A 21141-nucleotide genomic window follows, 5' to 3' on the forward strand; every position below is an offset into this window, starting at 1 on the left:
CAACAGGGAACCACAGAGAACATGGCTGACCTCAGGGCCCCTGCTGGGGAAGGGGCTGCCGGCCATTTTGAGCCCTGGGGGCTGCTTCTGTCCCTTAGCTGGGGCCTCAGAACTCCTTTCATATCCCAGTCCTGTTGATACAAGAAAACAGATGTGGGGCATGAGAAGGGCTGTGTCCCAGGCTTTGGTTGAGCCCCTGGAATGTGCCCCACCAGACGTGGGTCCTTGGCTTCATGCAGGAAAGATTTCAAGAACAAGCCACTGTTGAGTAATGGTAGATTTATTCACAGAGACACATTGAAAGGCAAGAGAAAAGCAACGAGTTGTGGGGTTCGGGTGCTCAGATTAAAAGTAGGTACACACTCCACAGACAGAGTGTGGGCCTTCTCGGAAGAGGGAGAGAGAGTGGTGACCGCGAGGTGGCGCTGTGTTGCTCGTTTTCTTCGGCTTGGTTGTTTCATATGCTAATAAGTAGACTGAGCAGCCTAAGGGCAAGGGGCTGGGATTCCCAGGGAGTTGGCCATTTCCTACCCTGTGACCTTTTGTGGCTAGCCTTGGGATGGCCATGGTGCCTTGGGGCATGTTATTCACCATGTTACTATTACAATGGGTGTATAATGAAGCTCAAGCTCTGCTAGAAGAAGTTATATCTCTTCATCTTGAGCCTCAAGGCCTATTGGGGATTGAATCCTTCACCATTTTGATGTTAATTGCTGTGGCCTTCCTTGAATGGCTGTGCTCTGCCCCCTTCCATCCTGTCTCACTGTGATGACACAGAGAGAGCAAAGGCCGGGCCCTACTCATGCTCCTGCATTTAACAGGGTGAGGGGTGGTGTGGGCTGAGGATGACTCTGAGTGGTGAGAAGGATGTTTCAGATTTTCCCACGTGGGACATGGGGACCTGCCAGCAGCCACTGCAGATTTATCTCACAGGTATTATCGCTTGTGTCACTCATTTGTTTCTATTTTTCTTTTTTTTTTTAAAATATTTAATTTAAATTTAATATCAGGTTTTTTTAGGAAACAAATTTCTCTTTTTCTTTTCTTTGGGGCTCTTTAGGGTTTAGGTAATTAGGTGTATTTATCTGTTCGTGGAGGCCCTGGCACTTGAACCCTGGACCCCGGGCACGCTAAGGACACGCTCTACCACTGAGCTCTACCACCCATCACATCATCTTTTACTTTTTGCTTTAGCTGCCAAGAATCTTACAGTTGAATTTCTAGTCGGCCTTTAACACTTACCCTAACTTCATGGCATTCATTTTTATGACTTTACCTTCCCCTGGTTTCATTTAAGTATTCAATCTCCATTTTGTCTTCACTCTCACTTTTGTCTTTTTGTTGTTATGGTTGTTAAGCTGTGTTTAAAAAAATTGTTTAATTTCTCTTTTAGCAGGAGGCTGAAAGTAAATAAATATGTAAACAAACTTATCACACTTAAATATTTTATACTTTCTAAGCTGTTTAGTAGTTACTTAAAAACCGAATTGAATGCTAGAGTGATAAAATTTTTAAATTATTTTTTAATTTTTTATAAAGTTATAGCTGATTTACAATGTGATATAAGTTTCAGGTGTACAATAGTTGCACAATTTTTATTTTTATGTTCCATTTATAGTTATTGTAAAACATTGGCTATATTCCCTGTGTTGTAAGATCCATCCCTGTAGCGTGTTTATGTTAGATGGAGCAGTTTGTACAAGAAAGCTGGGTAACGCAGAGTCTGGGGAGTGGCTCAGTCTAACCCATGTGCATGGTCACCCTTCCTGTCAGAGCCCAGGCCCTCACTCCTCTCTGCAGGGGTGCGAGTGGAGGCAGCCCTCATCAGCGCTGGCACCACCCTCTGAGTGGCAGTGACAATAGTGACTGTCTGTGGACATGCAAATTGTTGTTCCAGGAGCTTTACATGCATTTCTGCATTTAATAATTAAAGCCCTCCTGTGAGGAATCATTTTATGTTTTTAATGAATAATACATTTTATTTTGATTTTGATAGACTTCAAACCTCCAGAAAATGTACTGGAATAGTACAATAAACGCTTAGAGCATTTCACCTAAAAGGGCACTATTTGCCCTTTTGTGTCTGGCTTATTTTAGTATAAACTTTCAAGGTCCATCCATGTTGTACCTTCAATCAGTAATTTATTCTTTTGATTTGATAATATCTTTTTTCTTTTTTTTGTTTTTTCTCTACTTACAAATATTTTCATTGAATTCTATTCAGGTTATAATGTTGCATCAGTTTCTTGTGTACAGCACAACACTTCATTTACATAGGAACATTCCTGCATTCATTTTCATATTCTTTTTCAATATAAGTTACTATAAGATACGAAATATATTCTCCGGTGCTATACAGTATAAACTTGCTGTTTACTCTATACATACTATCTGCAAATCTTGAACTCCCAATTTATTCCTTCCCACACCCTCTCCCCTCAGGTAACCATAGTTTGGTTTCTATGTCTCTGTGTCTGTTTCTGTTCTGTAGATAAGTTTATCTTTTTGTTTGTTTTTTCTTTTTTTGTTTGTTTGTTTTTTTTTTTTTTAGATTCCATATATGAGCGATCTCATATGGTATTTTTCTCTCTCTTTCTGGGTTACTTCACTTAGAATGACATTCTCCAGGTCCATTCATGTTGCTACAAATGGCATTATTTTATTATTTTTTTATGGGTGAATAGTAGTCTGTTGTACAAATATACTACAACCTGTTTATCCAGTCATCTGTCACTGGATATTTAGGTTGTTTCCATGTCTTGCTATTGTAAATAGTGCTGCTGTGAACATTGGGATGTAGGTGTCTTTTTGAATTAGGGTTCCTTCTGGATATGTGCCTAGGAGTGGGATTGCTGGGTCATATGGGAGGTCAATTTTTTGTCTTTTGAGGAACCTCTATACTGTTTTCCACAATGGCTCCACCAAACTGCATTCGCACCACAGTGTAGGAGGGTTCCCTATTCTCCACAGCCTCTCCAGCATTTACTGTTTGTGAACTTCTGAATGATGGCTATTGGGACTGGCGAGATGTGATATTTGATTGCAGCTTTGATTTGCATTTCTCTGATAACGATATTGAGCATTTTTTCATGTGCCTATCGGCCATTTGTATGTCTTCATTGGAGAAAAGTTTCTTTAGGTCTTCTGCCCATTTTTGGATTGAGTTGTTTGTTTTTCTTTCTTATTAAGTGTAAAAGCTGTTTATATATTCTGGGAATTAAGCCCTTGTCAGTCTCATTTATTGCAAATATTTTCTCCCATTCCATAGTTTGTCTTTTTGTTTTGCTTACTGTTTCCTTTGCTGTGAAATAGCTTGTAAGTTTAATTACATCCCACTTGTATATTTTTGCTTGTATTTCTATTGCTTGAGTAGACTGCTCTAGGAGAACATTGCTGAGATGTATGCCAGATGTTTTGCCTATGTTTTCTTCTAAGACGTTTATAGTGTCTTGTCTACGTGTTTAAGTCTTTAAGCCATTTTGAATTTATTTTTGTGTATGCTGTGAGGGAGTAGTCTAACTTCATTGATTTACATGCAGCTGTCCAGTTTTCCCTACACCATTTTCTGAAGAGGCTGTCTTTAATCCATTGTATGTTCTCACCTCCTTTGTCAAAGATTCAATGACCAAAAATTTGTGGAACTATTCTTGGTAATTTTGTTTATCCGTTCATTGATCGATGGATATTGTTTGTAACCTTTGGCTACTCTGAATGATACTGCCATGAATATTGATGTGCAAGTTTTTGTGAGAATATGTTTTCATTCTGTTGGCTGTACAGTTGGCCCGCCATATCTGTAGTTTCCACTTCATGGATCCAGATGGCTGATTGTAAAGGGACTCGAACATCATTGGATTATGGAATCCAGGATGGGGGGTTCCTGAAACCAACCCCCCGAGAATACTAAGGGATGACTCTACATGTAGGAGTGAAATTGCTGAGCCATATATTTCTAACCTTTTGAGGAAACAGCAGACTTCTCCAAAGAAGCTGCACCATTGTCCCTTTCCACTGGCCGCATATGAGGTATCTCTGCCTCCTGAACAACACTTGTTATTGTGCATGTTTTGATTATAACCATCCTGGTGGGTATAAAATAAGATCTCATTTTCATTTTGATTTGGCTACTGATGCTGAGCTTCTTTTCATATGCTTTTTGGCCATTTGTGTACTTTTTTAAATCCTTGGAAAATTTAAAAATTGGGTCGATTTTCTATGTATTGTTCAGGTGTAAGCATTTGTTATATATCCTGGATACAACTCTCTTATTAGATACATGCTTTGCAAAATTTTTCTCCTATTCTGCAGATTATCGTTTCACTTTAGATTTTTAATATTAAAAAAAAAATTCTTTATAGGGGAGGTAATTAGATGTATTGATTTATTTTATTTTTCTTGCTAAGCATGCACTCTATCAATTGAGATACCCCCTACCACTGTCATTTCACTTTCTTGATGATGTCCTTTGTAAGAAAAAGGTTTAATTTAGATGAAGTCCAGTTTATCTGCTTTTTTCTTCTATCACTGGTGCTCCTGGTATTGTATCTAGGAAACCAAAGCCTATCCTAGGACCACAAAGATTTATACTGTATCTTCTTTTAAAAAGTTTGTACTTTTAGTTTTTACATTTCTGTCTGTGATCCATTTTGAATTAATTTTTATTTGTTATATAAAATATGGGGGTCCAGATTCCAGATTCATTCTTTGCCTGCAGATACCCAGGTTTCCCTGCACCATTTGTTGTATAGACTATTCTTTCCATGGAGTGTTGTTGGCACCCTTGTGGAAAAATGACTGTAAATGTATGTTTTTTCCCCCTGGGATTTTATTGTGTCTCATAGATTTATTTATCCAAACTTATGCCAGTACCATACTGACTTAGTACTATAGCTTTTTAGTACACTTTAAAGTGAGTCCTCCCACTTTGCTCTGCTTCTTCAAGATTGTTTTGGCTGTCCTGGGCCCCTTGCACTTCCAAATGAAATTTGGGTTAAGTTTTTCAATTTTTGCAAAGAAGTCAGCTGGAATTTTGATAGGGTTTCTACTGAATTTGTAAATCACTTTGGGGAGTCTAACATTTTTAACAATATTGTCTACCATTCCATCAACATGGGATGTCTTCCATATATGTAGATCTTTTAAAATTTTTTGGTGATACTTCAAAATATTCAATGTAAAAATCTTGTAAATTTTTGTTAAATGTGTCTCTCACTTTATTTTTAATGCTGTTGTAAATGGAAAGGCTGAGCTTCTTGAGGGTAGGACTATATATCTACTTGTTTATTTCTAGGATTTCTACGCAGCAAATACCCTAGGTTTATATTTGCTACATAAATCTATCCACAACTCTTCCCACCCCCGTGTTATAAGAAACAAAGACCCAGGTCAAGCTACCTGAACAACTATGTGGAATTGAGAAATGAAACCCTTGGTTGGGGCTTTGTGCAGATGATACTGAGAGCTTATTTAGGATGGCTTCATCTTAATTTCTTTTAAACAACACTTTCGGTGTAGTCAGATACATTAAGAACATGCCCTTTTGATGTGCAGAGGAGCTAAGACTATTATCAAATAATTTCTAGAGAGAGTGTTGTACTTGAAATCTAATTTGCATCAATCTTTGAAGATTTATGTTTCAGGAGTTTTGAATAAAGAACACCTGTCTTTATTCATTAGTGACAAATGCTAAAGCAACTTGTAATAGTCTGAGAATCTGCCCCGCCCCATAGTGCTGGGTGGCTGCAGCTGTAACCGGAGTCAGGGCTTACCTTTCCCAGTATGCTTGTGCTGATCTGCTCAAAGCGGTTCGTCCAACACTGTGTCTGTAGTCTGTTGGACATAGCCATAAAACATTGAGTTAAGGTTGCTGGAATGCATTATATTCTTATAAATAATAAGTAAGCACATATTGAGTGGTTACTGTATGTTGGGAATTGTCCCTCAGCCTCACATGAATATTATTTCTCTTAAAACCTCACATATTTCCTTGTTATTCTCACTTTACAGATAAGGAGACTGAGAATTAAGTCTTCTCTCTTTTGGGTGGAGCTCATTATCAATGACGGGAAGTTGTAAGGAAAAAGATATTGATTCATCCTGAGAAATCATTTTTCTGAGAGTCAGCAGTGAAGAGGGTGGACAGTGAAGAAGGTGATCATTGTTTGATTGAGACGAGAACCGGGTTGTATGGAGTCAGCATCCCTATCCTGGACACAGCCAGTGTAGAGCTGCGTGGTGGGTGAGGCGGCGAGACCGCGCACGAAACGCGGATGCCCGGCCGTTGGGCTGTGCTCAGGCCCGGTGCAGCTTTCTCCTAAGGGCAGTGGACAGACATTGACAGATTTTAAGTAGGGGAGAGGGGTGCTCTCCTAGATCACTTTTGTCTTGTAGAATGCTTAGAAACATTTAGAAGGCTCAGCAGGAGGTGATGTGATGAGTCAGATTAGGGTGGCTCCCAGGTGTAGGAGTGTAGAATTTTCAAGTGGTTTTCAGTCCCAGTTTTGTGGCTCAGTAGCCGTGTCACTTTGGATTATGGACTCAAGGAAGTGAAACAATTTATCTAATCAATAAAAGCAGTGATGTACCGACCTCCCAGGACTGCTGTGGAGATCCAGTGTGATAACGTGTGCACAGTGTGCAGCATGGTACCCAGCACAGAGTCAGTGCTGAGTTAGTGCCAGTGAGTATCTGGTAGGACAGGTGTGGGTGGTGGGACTCGGTGACTGAGGAAATCTGGGCCCTGAAGGAGGGGTCCAGTCACATCTGTGAGTGATGGGCCTGAGCTGGGAGAGGCAGAGAGACCTTGCCCCCCGATCAGGGGCCCTGGGTAGGACGGCTATGGGAGGAGCACCGTGAAGTCAGCTCTTTGCAGGTGGAGTTGGAGTTGCCCTTGAGACAGCTAAGTGCAATGTCACGTGCTCAAAGAGGAGGTCTGGGCCCAGGCTGTGAATTTTCCTATAATCTTAATCCCTGAGGACGCCGAGGTATTGATCACTGAACGTGAAGGTATATTTTACAGGACAAGTGAATAGTAGTATCATCTCTGTCATGAAAGCTCATGCCTCTTTATTCATCACCCACTTTGCTAATTGGGTACTTACAGAGCTCAATTCAGCGACCTCCCCTGGGTTCAGGCTCCACAGTAAAGAGCTGGTGAGCCTCCCTCCTTTCCAGAAGATGACACATTATGCTGGTATCCTTCTGTACCTCGCCAGACTTAGAATTTTAGTTTGTTGATTTAATTCTATTTTCTGTTAGCCATCTCCTGACAAGAGAGACGTTTTACTCATGGTCATATTTCAATTAGCTGTTACTGAGAATTGCTGATCTGATCCATAGAGTAAGTATTATATTAACCTTGTAGAGTATTTATCATTTTTCTGTCTTTGCCCTTTAATTTTGTATGCCCTTTCTCTATCCTATTTGGGGCCTTAATTTTTTTTAATTAAAAGATGTCTCTTTGCAGTTAAGAAAACAAAAGAAAAAATACACATGATAGCTAAACTTAGAAAATATCTAGTGTGTTTTCTGTCTCGGCAATGGAGGGTTGTTGAAACTCGTGAAAACCTTCATTACACAAGTTTCTTAAAATGCGGATTAAGAAATAAAACTTTCCTTCTTCATCTTTCAAGCTGCACAGCTAATTGTCAAGAAAGTGAGGGGAAATCCTCAGAAGCCAAGACAAACCAGAAAGCAGGGATTCTGGGTGATACATGAGCCTTAGAAGCCCTAGGGTGCCTGTTGGCTCCTGTACTGAATTTCAGTTGCCTTGACAGGAGGGTAGGAGGTGAGCCCGAAGCCTCTCACACTGGGAGTTGGATGACTGATCATATATAATGCCAAGCCCATCCCGAGAAGCATGGTTTACTAAAGGGTGAACTAGGGAAAAAAATTTCCTCAAGGCAAGACAGTAGGGAAAGTCAATTTTGTTGGAAGAGGGGAAAAATAACAAATCCAAAGTAAGGATATAGTTTAAAGCTCTTCTGGCATGAGAGTGACCACAAACTCCTGGCAGAGAAGCACAGCTACTCCTGGAATGAGAAGCTGTGTTTTGAAAGGATTAGTGAACAGCCATTCCGAAAAAGGCCTCCAGAGTATTGTGGATCAAGATACTTGACTGCAAACACCTCTCTTCCAAGGTCTCATTCAAATAACCGGAAATGTTTTAAAGGAAAGAAGCCACAATCATATTTCTGTTTATTGACATTACTATATGCTAGGAATTCAGAGGTATCTATGGAGTTGACTCCTCATTTATGGACCTTACTTTCTCTTTGGGGAGAAAAACTGACATAGTTGGGGATCTTGGTAGAGGGAGGTGTTAGTCTGTTGCAATTAGCCAGGAGAGGAGATTAAGAAAGCAGTGAAGGGTGGGTGAACTTTTTAGCTGAGGACAGACAGTCTTGTTCAGTTAGCTTTTAATTGCAGGCTCAATGAGCTGTCACTGGAGGGAATAGATCTTACGGAGGATGGACTTAGCTCAGGCCTCTTTTGAATGGCCAAGTGAACCTGGAGAAAGACAGTCAAATCTGTGCAGACATTAAAGTTCACTTGAACATGATCCATCACTGAGCCAAAGATAGGACAATTATGCAGCACTTCTTAAGGACAGAGGAATGGTTTCTAAGGTTCTCCAAGAATGAATCCCAGGGAAACGGGATGGCCAGTTGTCAAACTGTGACTTTGTTCTTTGTACGGTGTACCCACCAAGGGTATTGGTATAGGTTTCCATTTCTCTTTAATACATGTCAGGTGATTAGGACGTGGGCACAAGTATTTGACAACTTGTCGAGGCGACTTTGGTTACCTGCCTAGAAGCACGGGCACAGCTATGGCTGCGTCATACATCTTGCCGCCCATCCCGTTCCTCGGCTCAGTGATCATGGCAGAGTGGTCCCTTGTTGACCTGTCCGTCTCCTCTGTGACATCATAACCGACGAAAAGACCGGAGCGTATTAACGTGGTTTTCTTAAAGTCAAAGGATCAGATCAAATATGGAGTCAGATTTGTTATTTCCTATTTCAGTAGTGCCATGGAGAAGGCAGTTTTGGCAGCTTATTTTAGGGCCCTGGAGGCTTTCTCTCTCAGCCTCTGGGCACCTTTATTGAAAACCCTTCATAGCTGTCTAGCGTGCTGTAAAACCACTCCACCTGTTTTGCCCTGAAGATGTGTTCAGTTTATAACTCATCTATACTCCTTGGAAAACAACTCAATAAAAACTCAGTTGGTTTTCCACCAGCCATGGGCAGGGGTGGGGTATACCTTGTTATTATTTCATAAAATAATAATAACAATAACAATAATAGTAATAATAATAATAATAATAATAATAAAAGAAGTCTTAAAACAACACTGGGCCCATTGGAGAGAGTCAATAAATGCTTCCTGGCTTAAGTCAAAAGTGATGACTCAGTGATTCCATGGCTGCTGTATTTGCTGAGCTAATTACTCCTTTGCTGCATTACACATTTTTTTTTAACTGAAAAAGAAATACATGCAAATGGTTAAACAAATTCAAACAGAGCACAAAAATACACAAGTGAAAAAAGTTTACACTCATCCTCTGTTCTTCCAGCCCTCCCTGGAGATGCCACTGTTTACTATCCTTTGGATGCTCTTCCAGATATGGTATACACATTCCCAACTATGTATGTAAATTCCTTTAAAGTTTTAGTTATTTTTAACTTAAAGGGATTTAAATCCTCAAGTGGCTTCTGCCTGGGTAATAGAACAGAACAAATCTGACTGCATATTAGATCTTTTCATTTGAGTTTAACACTATGCTCTGTCTCCTAGGCTTCATCTTGCATGTAAAACAATGTTGCTTAGAGCCTGAAATATACAGGAGAGCCTATTCTGAAGGCTCTGACCTTTAAGTATATTTAACACTTTTTCATTCATAAAAAGATAACAAATTACAGAATAGAAAATAACGTTTGTTTTGTTGGAGGTTTACAGAGATTTGACCCAGGCAGATAGCTGGAAGAACAGAGGATTCTAACAAGAAGGAATTCCTACACCAGGAAGATTGCAACAACCAAGCACGTAGGAAAGGAGCCTGAATTCTGACTTGGGGAGATTGTTTTCCAAGACATTAGTTTGCCATCTAGATCTAAAGAGACTTGCTATTCCTTGCCCCAACACCTGGTCTCCCAACTTATTGGCCTGTCCTGCACTGAGGAGAATGAATTTGGACTCGGTAACACTCCTATCTACCTAGCAAGCAGGGCACTGGAACTGAGTGTTATGGAAACAACAGGCCAGCCAAGAAACAAGCACCACTGGGAGGGTTGGAGTACTCAGATTTATTATGCCGGCGGGCTCAGAGGGGATTCTGCTCCGAAGTTCTGAGCACCTCCAAGACATGCACATGAGGTTTTAAAGGGTTAATTACAAGTAAGGGGTATTAGCCAATAAGGCTCAAACAACAAAAAGCAAGAAATCAGTACACTGGAGCTTATCAACTTGTAATAGATCACGTTACTGACACCTGTTGAGGTTGGATTTATGAGTTAGCTTGTTAGCCCACTAAACTGACACTAAACTTCAGATTTACGAGTTAGCCCAGCAGAATTTAGATCAGTAAACCGACACTTATCCCACTTAGATTTGTGACTTAGCTTGTTAGCCCAGCTGGGCTTTTCCTTTACATGAGGATAGCTCTCCAAAACCCAGGAAATTACTGTGAGCCCTTGATGGTTCCACTAGGGTGGGGTGTGGTTTACCCAGGAGGGATGGGGACTGTGCACCAACACTCAGGCAGTCTGCTCTGTCTGGGGCTCTGATCTTGTACCACCCCGCTCCCCGCTAGCCCAACACCTGGGAGAGTGGACCTAAGGCAAAGATCATGCCTGGCTGTTTCCCAGCGTGTAAAAGGGGAATATGTACTCTTCCCAAGGTAGTTCTGAGCGACAACACATGTGGGTGCTTGGTTCCCAGAGCAACAGAAAACCCAGCTCCGCGTAGGGGCAACGGGTGTGATACCCATAGGGTTTCTGCAGAAGCATCGGATGGAGGGCTGGATCAGAGAGGTAAAACATGAGCTGCGGGCCTTGAAGGGTAACAGAATGGTAAAGAGGCAGGACTGCCGCATCCTTCAGGGTGCCCCCAGAGGTAAAGCTTTTTCTCTCCATCTCCGCTACGACCCTCCCCTCTCCAGATCCATCCCTTTTCTCTGCTCTTCCTGTCCATCTGTCTCCCTCCACTTTTCCCCTCCTCTCCTCCCCCTCCCATCTTCTCCCTCCCTCGTTGCCCCACCTTCTCTCGCAGAACCCAGAGTGGATCGCTGGCCCTCCTGCGCATGGGCAGTCGGTGCCAGCTGGACCGCGGGTTGGAAGCTCCAGCTCCGAGCCGGGGATCAGCCCCAAAGGCTTCTCAGCTCTGTCGACCGGTAGGCTTTTAGCTCCTGCCCGGGGCCGGGGCATCTGGCTGTGGAAATGCAAGGTGGGCGTTCCCGGGAAAGGGGTCAGGCGGCTGCGGGAGAGCGGTCGGCATGTCACAGCACCCCAGGGCGCCAGTCAGCCTGTGTTCAGCTGAATAGCTCGGGCCAGACCCCTCTGCCCGCTCCACCTGCCCCGGCGCCCCGGCCACACCTGTCCATGGCCAGGGGTGCACCTGCCTCCTCGGCCGCCGGCCGGTCCCCGACCCTGGGCGGGCTGTGTCCCGGGCGGGCGGGGTCTGCTGACCCAAATGGGGGCGGGCGGCTGGGGCTGGGGTTGGCCTCCGAGCGGGGCTGCAGCCCGCGTTTCCACCAACCCCCACCGCTTTCCCTGCCCCGCGACCCCGGGGCTGCCCTTCTCTTCCTTTCCTGCTCCCTGAGGACAAGCTCAGTGGCGTGGGAGATGCTCCCTGGGCTGAGAGCCCCCGGCTGTAAAGCCCAGCTTCTGGTGGAGTGGGGAAATTGGATCCTCAGTGCTGAGAGAGCTTCTGTCTCCTCCCTCAGTGTTTCTGCCCCAGGTAAGTACCTTGAACACTTTCAGGTGTTATGATGGCGGTGCTTGTTGATGTCACGTGTTTTTATAGTGCCAGGGATTACAGTGTTCAAATCAGGGCTTGGTTCAATTAAAAATGAGCTGAAGGCATGAGGCTGTGACATGCTCCTGCCTTCCCACTCCCAGGGTGAAAAGTGTAATCGTCGATTTTAAAAAGATAGTTACAGTCCCTAACTAGCCCAGCCCAGCTAGGGTGCGTTAACAGGAACAGCACCACCAGAGGCGTTGGAGACCCAGGGACATTGAAGCCCTAAAGAGCTCCTGCCACAGTTTGGTTTGTTTTGGTTTTTTTTTTTTATTAAATCGTGGGGCAGACTACTAGTATAGAGGGAAAAATAATTGTCAGGAAATATTTTTTCATATTAAAGGTTTATTGTGATATTGTTCACACACCATGAAGTCCATCCATTTAAATGGTACAATTCAGCAACTTTTAGCATACTCACAGTTGTGCAACAATTATTATTCCAGAACGTTTTCATCACAACAGAAAGACCAGTGGAAATGAGTGACATACCCACCCCTCCCCAGTGGTGTTTCTAAAGAAGTTTCATGACTATTCCTGACCATAAATTAACTTGTTACATTCCATGAAATATCTGGTAGGAATTCTAATCAGAATTGCAATGAATCTGTGTATCAAAACAGGAAGAATTAATGTCTTTATGGCATAAATTTCTTCTACCCATGAATATATCTGGGACCGTATTTTTTCATCTCTCCAGAGCCTGGCCCATGGAAGTCCTCACTAAATGTTGGGCTTGTGAATGATGAGATTCTATACATCGTTAGTTGCTACTGTAGCCTTTCACAGAAGAGAAAAGTAACCTCAGTGAAGCCAAGTGACTGTCTGATGGTCAGAAAGAGTGACAGCCAGTGCTGGAGAGATCCAGTGTACTAGGTGCTTGCAACCAGGATTCTCCAGCACCTACAGCTAAGAGGATTACAGTATTCTTTTTTTTTTCTTAATGGCGTTGCTTTTATTTTTACTTATTTTTTTAATTTATTTTTTATTGAAGTGTAGTCAATTTACAATGTTAGTTTCAGGTGTACAGCAGAGATTCAGTCATCAACATATGCATATGTATATACATATGTTTTAGATTGTCTTTAGTAGAACTCATTACAAGGAATTGAATATAGTTCCCTGTGCTATATAGTAGGTCCTTGTCATTTATTTTATATTTATTAACGTGTATCTGTTAATTCCCCCTTTCCTGCCTGCTAAGCACAGTTTGCTTTCTATGTCCATGAGTCCATTTCTAGCAGCACCGTTTTTCCTAGTAATATATGCTCTTTGGCTGCTTTCAGTTACAGTAATTCCATGTTATCTGTGAGCGCTTTTCTTCTGGTGGCCTTTATGTGGTTTGCACACGTGGTAATAGAGATCTGTATTTGGGAGAACTCCAGGCTTAGTGTAGTCCCTGGTACAGAGTGCCCACTGAGTTGATGCTTGAACTGGGAAAAAAACAGTAAATGTTGGAATTTCCACTATGGTTGAGACTTCCAGGTTTCTGTAACCAGTTTACCCCACCTAATTATTGGCTGCCCCCATACTGGTTAATTTGGTGGAAATTCATTGTATGGTGGTGTAGAGACAGGGCCTTGTATGCTTCTTCTCTTTCCGTTTTCTAAGACTCATTCTCCTGGACCTTCCACATCCTCCCCCAGCAGTGCCCAGTGTTGGCTTGGTGCTGCGCTGAGGCAATATTTGTTAATAAGGCCCTTTCCTCATCTCTTCTGACCCTCCGTTTCTTTATCTGCACAATGAGGGCTTAGACTAGATAAGTGCTTTTCAGTTTCTTTTAAGCCATGTTTCCTTTGAGAAACAGAAAATGCAAATCTCTCCTCCCATCCCAACACTTTAGATTTTGTTAATTCCTGCAAGGAGGGACATAGCTCTTTGTGGAATATTGATGTGATTGTGATTCCAGGTGGCACAGAAAAGACTCTTCAGAGATTTATTGCAGGGAGAGGGCAGAAAAGGGGCAGTATGTCACACTTTCTAGTGTGAGCACTGGAGCAGGGCCTTGGATTTAAATATGGTGTCTGTCGTGGCCTCTCTTTAATCTTGCACAATGTGACAAACCTCTCTACCTCAGTTTCTTGATGTGTCAATTTGGGGTGATAATATTTTAAGGCTTTTGTGAAACATTATACACATAATCTATTTGTGTCTCAGTAGAAACAAGACCTGCAAGGGATTCAGGGATTTAAAAAAAAAAAATCTTGCCCATAGCACTATGTCGCTGTGCATTTTAAATTTCCTGGAGGGTGATGGTTGAGTCTAAAGTCCATCGTGGGACAGGTGGCCCATATTTCTCTATGCCCCAGATTGCCCCCTCCTCCCCAGTCCTCTTCCTCAGTCCAGGATGAAGTTCCCTAGTAGATTTACACAGAGGTCTTTTGGAAATGGCTTTTCATTTTTTTGTTTCACCAAGAAGGGCTGCCATCATGATCTCTGTGGTCAGGTTTTGAAGGGCTGCCATCATGATGTCTAGTCAGGTGAAGGCTATGCAATTGGGAGTTTCTATTTAATAAAAAGAAAAAAATTACCAATAGAAAATTAGAACAAGGGTGGTGACAGGGGCTCTTGGAATTGAGCACCATTAGCTTTGTTAGCTTCAGATGCAGTGGCCTCTTGCCACGAGGACCCATCCTCTTGCTCTGGAGTTGGAGGGACCACTGGGTTCAGTGGGAATGTTAACTGAGTGTATCTCATGTGGTGGGCATTGTCCTATTTTTTCTGTGTGTTCCTTTTTTGAGACAGTGAGCAAATTTAACCTCAATAGCTTCTTTAAAAAAGTAGAAATTTTATTTTGAGATATAATTTAGATTCCCATGTAGTTGTAAGAGATAATATGGAGAGGGCCTATGGAGGTAAGGACCTGCTATGTGTCCCCAACTATGCACCAAAGATGCCAGAAGACACAGCATTCCCACTCAGTGAATTTATAGCTTGGACAGTGAGCAGCTCTTCAGAGGAAGAAACAGTGCCTAGTTTATCTCTGTGACCCATAGTAGGGACTAGCAGAAAGTCAGTGCTCAAAGTTTTATCTGATTCAGCTGTTTGCCTACAACTGCCTCTGACTCCCCCCACCAACGCCGCCCCCAGAGGCTGCTAAGAAAATTTTCCCAGTTTTCCTTAATGGTTCCATCTTTCAAAGTTGGGGTACGATTCATTACTGACTCACTAAAAATTTGAGGTTTGTGTTATTGCCATCATTTCTATTCACGATTAAACTGGGGCTTAGAGAAGCACACACGCCTACCCAGGTCACCCACATGATTAGTGTAGATACGGGTGGAACGTGGGCTTGGGATTTCCAAGCAGTACCATTATGATGGTCTGTGGCAGGGAGCAGCATTCACTTTGCTTGTTTATTCATTCATTCAACAAACATTTATTGAGTAACCTCTTTGGGTCAGATGCTTTCATAGGGTTATCTGATTCTTCAGCAGTACTGAGAATCATGTAATGTTTACTTTTTTTTAAATCTGAGAAAATTAGCTCTGAGAGGTTATAACCCCCCCGAAGGAAATATAGCTCATAAAGTAGGGATAGTAAATTTGTAGTCACCCCTTTTTATGCAGGTGGTACCCTAGGCATTTTACATTTGCAAACTTCCATAATCCAGATATATTCTTGTAAGGCAAGGATTTTTTTTTTTAATTGAAATATAGTCACGTTTACAATGTTGTGTAAATTGCAAGGTGGTTTTTGAATTTTGAATTAAAAAGTATTTTTTGAGGAGGGTAATTAGGTTTCTTTATTTGTTTCATTTATTAAAATGAGGTACTGGGACCTCGTACATGATAAGCATGTGCTCTACCACTGAACTGTACCCTCCTCCACAAGGCAAGTTTTCTTATCCATTATTCTGCAGCTTAGGGGTTCAAATAAATTGGAATTGAAATCCAGATCTTTTGCTCCTACTATTGTACTTTTCTTTATATTCTGCTGAAGGGGGTGGCGGAAAGCAGTTCCTTTTTTCATTTCTTTATTACGCATTTTTGAGCAGTGACTTTGCATCAGGGCCTTGCTAGGTGCTTTGAAACAGAAAACAAGAAATGACCCTTCTCTGCAGGGGCAGGAAGCCTAGACCAAAAGCTGGGTAAAGTGATCCGAGCTACGGTAGCCATGTGCAGGCTCTGAAGGACAAACTGTACCCCTGGATTTGCTTGGGCTTCCCCTGCCTTCTGGCTGGTACACACCAGGTCACCGCAACCCAGAGGCTCACGCAGCCCACAGCACAATATTTACCTCGATCTCCTCTCCCCTCTCGGCAGGGCCTGCAACATGAGCATCCCTGACTACGTGCAGTGTGCTGAGGACTATGAGACTCTTCCCGTGGTGGTCAAACCAGTGGGGATCATCTCAGAGGAGAATTTCTTTTGCATCTATAAGCGAATCTCTTTGGTGAGCCAGATCAGACCGTGCAGCTCCCAGGGCACACTCTGTATGCACTACAGGCACCACTATGCGCCCAAGAATGGATGGAGCGGCTTCCAGACCCATCTCAAGGTTGTGGGCCTTGCCACCATTACCGAATGCCTCTCGGCCAAGGCCTTTGAGAAGCTCCACGTGCAGAGGAGCTGTATGGCACCATGCTTAATGACTCTCATCTCTTTGTCTTTGTGCTGCATGGGGAGGTAGCTGAGCAGCCGCGCACCGACGTGGCTTTCAATCTACGAGGACTGCAGGGTGGTGGAGAAGAGGATTGAGGACTTCACTGAGTCACTCTTCATCTTGCTCAAGTCTAAGTGGCTGGATGGGGCCCCCGACAACTCTGGGGACAAGATCCCACTCCTCTGCATCCTGTTTGAGAAGGAGGACTTCATGGGACTGGACACAGACAGCAGGTAATTTACCTGGCGGCCCGTCCGCCCTGGTTCTGTGCCAGGTTGCTTCCCTACATCCAGAAAGGGATCAGCAAGAAAGAGGGCTGTCTAGTAGCCAAGGGTGGAGGGAAGTGCAGCCCACCGTTTTAGAGACATTTAAAAGTGAATCTGTCTTTGTTTCAGAGAGATCCTTTTAGTGATAGTGTTAGAGCACTTACTCCTGCTTTTCAGCCAGGACCCTGGTGGGACCCCTGGAGTTGCTGTTCAATAGAGTAGCCACAGCCACTGATGCTAGGAGCACTGGGGAGGAGGCTGGTCTGAGCTGAGATGTGCTGTAGTTCAAATGCACATGAGACGCTGAGGCTTGTCTACTAAAAGCATATAAACTATCTTGTTACTTCCTCTATGGATTACATGTCAAAATGATAGTATTTTACATACAGTAGATTATGTAAGATATGTTCTTAAAATCAGTTTCTAGTACTTGTTTTTTGTTTGTTGGTGTGTTTCTTTGTTTACCGTTTTAAATGTGGCAACTGGGAAACTTTCTTTACATGGCTCTCATTTCATTTCTGTTGGGCAGCCTTTCCTGGGACAGTCTCATCCCTTTGCTTATAGATGAGATGCTGAATCCCGAGAGGCAGAACGAGGCGCTGGTTGAGCTGGCTTGGAGCCAGTGTCTCCTGCCTCCCAGGCTCAGCACCTGTTCGGCTCAGGCACTCTCTTCCTGCCCAACAGCCAGCATGCCATGTTAAGACATCAGAAACACTGCCAGGGACCTCCGAATGAACTCCTTATGCAGGGAAAGGCGTATCACGGAGTATGGGAAAGAGCAGAGAAATCTTCATCCTCACTTTGTCCCTGTGATTAAGTCAACGGCCCCACTTTGCCACGGAATTATAGACGAGCTCTTCTGGGCTGCCTAACCCCGCAACATCTGCTCTGTTTCCTCGTGTATCTATTGTGCTGTCCCTCGGGCAGAAGAGGGTGAGATGCCTTTGCCGAGAGGTGGTCCCCCTTTGCTGGGGAGAGTGACGGAATCTGTGTACCACTGGCCTACGGCCTCGGGCCTTGAGTCTGGAGAGGGCTCATGGCGGACCCACAGGTGATGGTCGGACGACCTGGCACATGCTGCCGGGCCCGCTGTGGGGGCGGTGCTCTGTGATTCTTGAACTTAACTAAGATCAGATTCTACTTTCTGGTTGTTGGTAAGTTGGAGGAGAAGATGCCAGAGAATTGATAAAAAGAATATCCAGAACAGCCCTGTGAGTGATGGGCAAGAGGACCCGATACCCACCTGCATGAGGTGCCTAGCGGGCTCTGGATGAATTTTCTGTTCCTCCCGGACATGCTTAAGAAGGGGAAAGGCATGTCGTGGCCATGATCTGTTCTTGTCCTCACAGGGCCCTGTGATCTACATGCCGGTGCTCCCCATCTGCTCCTTGGAGATGAGGTGTCATGTTTAGGAGCCTGGGCACTGCTGAGGACACAGCAGCCAGCACCGTGCTACACCGGGGCTGGCTCCGTTCACCTCACATGTCACCTCCTGCTGATCCCCCAGGCGTCAGTCAAGGTAGGTGCATCGGTGCAACGTAAGCAGGGACCATGTTCTCCCCCTGGACAGACTGGTGGGTGAGCGGTGGAAGCCTGGAGCCCTGCCCCAGCCCCCAGGCCAGTGCCTCCTCTTTTCTCACAGGAGGCACTGGTGACAGTTTTGCTCAGCAACTGCTTGGCTCTGAGTCTGAGGACCCACCAGAGAATTCCTGCTTGTTTTTGCCTTTTGAAGTCTGCCCTTGGGATTTGGCGGAGTAGCTGGATATGTTCTTAGCCCATAGTGGTTGACACAGTCACCATTGTTTACCCAGAACCTCGTGTACCAGGCATGGCTCCCGGCATCAAAATATAGCAGCGCATTAAACCTCCCTCCTGGTGCGTCTGTCTGTTTTGGTACCGTAAGGTCTCAGCCAGCATCTTAACGTCAGTGAGATAACGAGGCCAGTGAGCTCGGGTCAAGCAAGTTCTCCTCCTGTCACTTTTACTGCATTGTTGCTTTTACTATTCCACAGTCATTAATTTTTAAAACAATGCTTTGGTGCAGGAGCAGAGACTAATTCTCTCCTGCTACTCTTGGTGGAAGTGCGTAAAACTGTCCAGCCTGAAATGTGACCACAATTTGTAGCTTAAGACCTGCCTAGACCCATGTATATGGAGTTTTGGTTAGGGGCGCTGACCATGTTGCTGTCCCCCGGCAGCGCCGCTCCCCTCAGGCCCCTGCTTTCCCTGGAGCAGGAGGTGAAGTTGGGTCTCACCATCCCCGCTTCCCTGGCCTCACACACTCACGTAAATTCTTGTACGCGCTGTCAAAGTCATTTTTGTTCTTGTGTGTTTCTAATTTTCTCTTGTTCCTCTTTTCCTTTTTCTTTATTCCTTTTTCCCTTGTACTGCCCTGTGAGCATGTTGTTGCGTCTGAAATTGTGGGCTGTGCACACCGTGCATTGGAAATAGCTAGATCGCCCTCCGTGCTGTCTCCATCGCTTTAAAAAGCAAAAACTTAACAGCTGCCTTGATCCATGTATTATCCTTGTCATCTTTTTATTTTCTAATTTTTTTTTAGCACATCACCCACTGGTGTTTGATACCTCTTAAAATCCTTGCTTTAAGGAACCAGGTTGGTCCTCCTTATATTTGGTGACAAATGCGCCCTTATTAAAATTCTTTGATTGTTTTGAAGAAGTAAGATGCGAATTCATTTATGCGGCTGCTGAGGGATGAATTTCATGGAGTATTTAAACTTGTAAAGTCAAATTCTGCAGCATCTTGCTCGATTCCTGCTTTTACACAAACGTGCTTGGCACTCGGTTCTTGGCTGTCGCTGTGTGACGTGCGTGACGGCGCTGCCTGGCTGGTGGTCACTGGTGAGGAATTGGCAGTCTCGGGGGTGAGCAGCTGTTGGAGGAAGCAGTCATCGTTTTGTTAATTAATTTTTTCTTTTTTTTGCATTTTACTTCCCGTGCCATTTACTTTACTTTGCCTTCATAAAGGGGCAGAAGTGGGTCTAAAATCCATGCCACTCTTTTGTTCCCTTTACGAGGCTAGTTTTTCTGAGTATCAGGACAACATGCCCTTCTCCTAAGTAGCTGGCTCACCTGGATCTGGTGGACATAGGGACTGCTAAAAGGGACCGTAGCTTCCAAACTGCTCCAGCCAGTGGGCATTCAGAGCCGGGTCTGTGGTTTGCCTCAGCAGCCGTGCAGGCCTCCCTGCACCGGCCTTTACTTTTAACCCATGTTGGCAGTAAATATCTGACTCCGTGTCTGTTGCAGCTGACGTCCACCACTGTCGGCCTTGTCGTTAGTTTGCGGTAGTGAGTCTCCAACACCCCAGTCAACTGTGAAGGAAAATGCTTTGGCCGACCTAGGACCTTGGATTCTCACCCCCACCATGGTTCATCTCACCCGGTGGAAGTGTTTGGCCACCACCATCATGCTGAACATGAGGCCTTGTTTCTCTTTTCATGCTCTGGTCCAAATGTAGACACTTCATTTTTCACTGAATTTGTCTCGCTTGAGACAGGAGAGAATATCTGAATGAGTCCATCACATTGTGGGTGGGGAACAGATCAGAAGTAAATGTCGCAAGTAGAAGGAGTCTAGTCTGTCCGGGTTGGCAAATGCAGGCTGGGATCTGTGATGGCCGGGCTATGCTGTGGACACAGGCCTTTACCGTGGCTCCCGAGGGCCCAGGGGTCGGAGTGAGAACAGCCTTGCCTGGGTTCCTCCATCTTCGTCTGCTTACTGGCAAGTGTGTCTGCTAATTAGGAGCTCCCCCACACCTCGGGCCTTTCAAAACTCAGACCACGGGAGAACCTTGAGTCCCTTCTCCTGGGCCTCTTTTGTGAGAATACAGTGCCTTCTGAGGTGACCAGTGGCAGGAGATGCCTCCCCCTCAAGGGAGCACCCTTTGGAGGACTGTGACCCAGTGCACCATTCTCTGAGCTTGTGGGGTTCCGGCCGTGGTCCCTGCAGAACCAGACTTGAGATACGCTTAGCGATGGATATAACAGAACTGATTCCAGGGCAGGGCTTGGGGGAGGGAACAGTGGAAATTGAATGTGAGCTCAAACACATAGGTGGGTGCTGGGACTGTTATGAAAATGGGGTGTCTGGGAGGTACCTGCCAGGAATCGAATTCCAGAGTAAATGGCGGACATGAGGCATTTTTAAGATGCCATTTGTCATCCAAGTTAGGACTTCAAAGAGGCACTCGGGTCTATGGCCCTGGGACTCAGGTGAAGGAGCCGGACTAGAGA

At 44.3% G+C, this 21141-nt stretch overlaps 1 protein-coding gene across 1 annotated transcript in view; it reads left to right on the forward strand.

Annotated features, from left to right (window-relative positions):
- Positions 1-21141, forward strand: part of LOC141575162 (uncharacterized) — a 148648-nt gene that overhangs the window by 72515 nt on the left and 54992 nt on the right. The window contains exons 17-19 of the mRNA XM_074353793.1: positions 11159-11955; positions 16281-16853; positions 18236-18405. The gene's annotated coding sequence lies outside the window, so the exon portion shown is untranslated. The remainder of the gene's footprint in view (positions 1-11158; positions 11956-16280; positions 16854-18235; positions 18406-21141) is intronic.

The sequence above is a fragment of the Camelus bactrianus genome, chromosome 26, assembly GCF_048773025.1.
Source record: "Camelus bactrianus isolate YW-2024 breed Bactrian camel chromosome 26, ASM4877302v1, whole genome shotgun sequence".
Lineage (NCBI taxonomy): Eukaryota > Metazoa > Chordata > Mammalia > Artiodactyla > Camelidae > Camelus > Camelus bactrianus.